The sequence below is a fragment of the Rutidosis leptorrhynchoides genome, chromosome 2, assembly GCF_046630445.1.
Source record: "Rutidosis leptorrhynchoides isolate AG116_Rl617_1_P2 chromosome 2, CSIRO_AGI_Rlap_v1, whole genome shotgun sequence".
In the NCBI taxonomy this organism is placed as follows: Eukaryota; Viridiplantae; Streptophyta; class Magnoliopsida; order Asterales; family Asteraceae; genus Rutidosis; species Rutidosis leptorrhynchoides.
The window spans coordinates 203695035-203699513 of record NC_092334.1 but is presented as its reverse complement, the minus strand read 5'-3'; positions in this window follow the sequence as shown (position 1 = coordinate 203699513).

Here is a 4479-nt window from a genome sequence, read left to right as displayed (position 1 = left end):
ATTATGATTTTTACATTCTAAAATTTTGAAAAGCACCCAGTCTACGAATCAATACTCGGAATTTTGAAAATGATGATGAAGCAGCAAAAACTGTAAACGACCTTAACCGTCGAAAGTTAGATGATAAAGAATAGTATGTTGGCAAAGTTCAGAAATGTTGGAACTGGAAAACGGATTGAGTAAACTATGAAGGAGGCTGTGGACAAATCACAAAGACTAAACCTGCCTTCAAAGAATCCAAATGATTCAGTATCTGCTGAAGTCATTAACAAATACCTTACTCCTGACTCTAAACTATTACGGACAAATCTTCTTTATCATCCTATGTTATTAGAAATTCTAAGATATCATCGTATCTTTCATTATAAATATCCTCGATATTTCTGAGGATATCTTCATAACTATTCTTATCTGAAATCATTTATCTCTTTGCAATATCAGTGTTACATCAGAAAGGAAACTATTTTGTTTCTAAACTCTGAAAAATTTGAATTTAAAATATGAATGTTTTTGAAGTAGTGTTGGGAACTTAAGCATGTGTTAATATAATATAATGACACTTGATCAACGTGATTATATTACAGTAAGTCATGCTGAGTTTCTAATGGGACATCACGATTCATAGACCATACCGTCATCATGTGTCATGTTACACGACTCTTGCATTCTATCTATTATATAAACATATCAAGAACATAATTTCTTGATAGTTTTATCTTTTCTCTTAAATTCTGGTAATTTAACCAATCAAGATCGTTCTATTATAATCTATCTTAGAACATTAGTCATGTTCATTCGAAATTTAAGACCTACGAATTCTGGACCATTATTCGCTTGACTTAAAGTGGGGTAGAGAAAAAAAAAGTATGGAACTCCAAAATATAAAGGAAATGAAGAGGGTGGATTTATAGTGAAATATCCGACAAAATAATCAAGATAGATCATCGCATTTAACCAAAGAGAATTCTAATTTCCTTAAGAATTAAATCTTATTACGAAGATTTCCTATAAATTCCTTGAATTCCGGAAATCAACTGTGACTACGTCACCGATTAAGACAAACCTATATTTATTCATTTCATTATTTTGTGATAGCTTCATTCGTACGCTTCGAGTAATCGGATTGTTTTATCAAATGATTATAAAACTATATATATCAACTCATACTCATCATAAAAACATGCTTATTGTCATCCATGATGATTCTAATCAAATTTCGGGACGAAATTTCTTTAACGGGTAGGTACTGTGACGACCCGAAAATTTCCGACCAAATTTAAACTTAATCTTTATATGTTTTTGACACGATAAGCAAAGTCTTTAATATTGAGTCTCAAAAACTTTGAACTGTTTCATATATTCAATTGACCTTCGACTGTTCTCGACGATTCATGAACAATTAATTGTAACTAGATATGTGTGTGTATATATATAAATAATAATTCGAAATATAATTTGAAGTATTATATGTTGTTGTTATTAAAAATTAATAAAATAAAAAAATAGGATATTATAATAATTTTTATTTAAAATATATCTATATATAAATAAAGTATATTAAAAATAAATATTAAATGATTGTAATACTCGTCTGATGTTCTGATCGATAATAAGTAAGTTAAAATCAAACTTATATTATTTTAAAATAAACTGTGATTCAAAAATGAGTTTTACAAATTATAGGCTTATTAAAAATGTATTTAAGAACTATTTGTTGAATTTTAAAACTTTTTATATTTTAGTTGGGGTTGGGTGTGAATTAATAATGTAATTTTTATTTAATAGTTAATGCTAGAATTTTATACCATAATGACCAAAATAAATAAATATAGTTAATTTAAAAATTTGAGATTTTTCCGAATACTTTTATCCGCCACTGACTTACGACGGAGTACGAAATTTAGCCCATGAATGACGACGCTATCCTATAAATAGATTTTAACTTGGTCAGCAATGTTGTTCTTCTATTTACTTTAACTTCTCTATATACATACATAGATATTCATATAAACATATAAACGGAGATAGAAACCAAAAAATTTCATCAACCGTGACACTCACCAAGGCCACCGGTCATCAATTCCATCCGTCACCAAACCATCACCACTGCCGCCACTATCTATGATCACCATCACCGTGAGTCTGTCATCTATGTAAGTACGGCCAAAAACACCATGTTCAAATGCTACTGCAGCTACAACATAAAGTGTTCTTGTTTCAGTTTGTGATCAATCACCAACAACACCTCATCATGGACCTGCAACTAATCGGTTTTCTATTCCAGGTTTATAGTCATCATTCTTTAACTATTACTGCTAATCGCCTTGATTATGCAACTACGAACACCTCTTGTCTATGTTATCGATGATCAACACGAACAACCAACCCAAAATGTTTCTTTGACAAGTTAATACATCAAACTGCATAATACTTCTCTTATTTATTAGCAGCTACATGATTCCTTTTTGTTTCCATTCAACCTAACACCAACAAAAACTAATACATAAACTACAACCACGATTTATACTCGCCGGTTACTATTTATGTTTCTTCTCTTTTTCTGTCTTCCTGTTTATTTTGAACCACCACCACAAATATCGTGACTACTACTGCTGTCCTACAACTGCTATTTTATTATTGCAGTGTTCCTTTATGTCCACTTGCAAATAATAAAGCAAAATGATTCGGTGATAAGAGATAAAGATGACAATGACGTGTTGACTTCTATGTTTATGCTTTTCTTCTTTCATTTGTTTTGTGTTGGCCAAACTCATGAGTTAACTAAACAGACCTCAAATTTTATTGGGCTTATTTATTGAACTTGGGCTCTAGGGTATAGTAATCGACTTCAAAACCCATTAAGTGATGTAACCGAATAAAATCATAAATGATGATGTCTATCGTGATTTATAAGGTTATTATGGACGTGATAAATGAATGATGAATGATGATGGGTAGCTGTATTAATGATCGAAGATGATGTTGATATGATGAGGATGATATTGACGATGTTAAGTGATGGTGATGTATGATCATATCAATTATAATTGATATAATGAAAACGTGGGTGCGATACTTATGATGATGATTGTGATTTTGGGACGAGTTGAAGATAACGATGATGATTGATGAAGATCCGTAGTCGTGACCTGCCATTTTTTTTTCTCCTTTTTCTATTTTCGGTACTAGAGTAAGTCGAGATCTACAAATCAATACTTGAGCTTGATTAAGCTTTTAAGTGGACTGCTATTAAAAGTTGTAGTGGGCTGTTGAAGTGTACTACGGCCCAATTATCAAACTGAATAATATCTGGCCATCGTTTAATATATAAATACGGGAATTAATCTAACAAAGGCACTAGCGGAGTAGTGGTTATGGGTGTTTCGGTTGAGCGAGAAGTCACGGGTTCGAGCCCGGGCTAGGGCAATATATATATTTTTTTGAAAGCTCATTTAACCCTTTGAAAGGTAGTCTTATTTCTTATTATTATTATTATTATTATTATTATTATTATTATTATTATTATTATTATTATTATTATTATTATTATTATTATTATTATTATTATTATTATTATTATTATTATTATTATTATTATTATTGTTATTATTATTATTATTATTATTATTATTATTATTATTATTATTATTATTATGATTATTATTATTATTTGGTTAAAAATGAACTAAAGATTATAATGCAAACCATAAATAAGATGTGATTTAAATGAAGCATTATCATTAATTATTATTAATAAAATTATTATTATTATTATTAATATTATTATTAGTATTATCATTAAAATTATCATATTTAAATTTTTATTATTATTAATAAAAGTATTTTTATCAAAATTATCATTTTTATTATTATAAGTATTATCAATTAAAATATTATTTTTAATATTATTATCAATATTTTTAATATTATTATTATTATTAGGGTCATTATTATTACAATTATTATTACTAGTATTATTATTATTATTATCATAAAAAGAGACAACTCTTACTTATTATACATTAATGTTAATTTATTAAATAACTATTAGTTATATAAAACTATACTTAATACATAAAACATAAATATATTTTTATTTAAAATACATAAAATGAATATATTTATGAAACATATAAGTTATTAATATAAAGATGATATGACTAATAAATATATATAAATTTATTCAATTTCAATTATGCGTGTTAATATATATACAAATGATATAGGTTCGTGAATTAAAGGTCAACCCTGCATTGTTCAGTATCGTCATATGTATTTTTACTACAAAAAACAGTATCGTGAGTCTCATTTGCTCCATTTTTAAATGCTTTTGCAATATATATTTTTGGGACTGAGAATACATGCGCTGCTTTTATAAATGTTTTAAGAAATAGACACAAGTAATTGAAACTACATTCTATGGTTGGATTATCGAATCGAATATCACCCCTTTTAGCTTGGTAGCCTAAGAATTAGGGA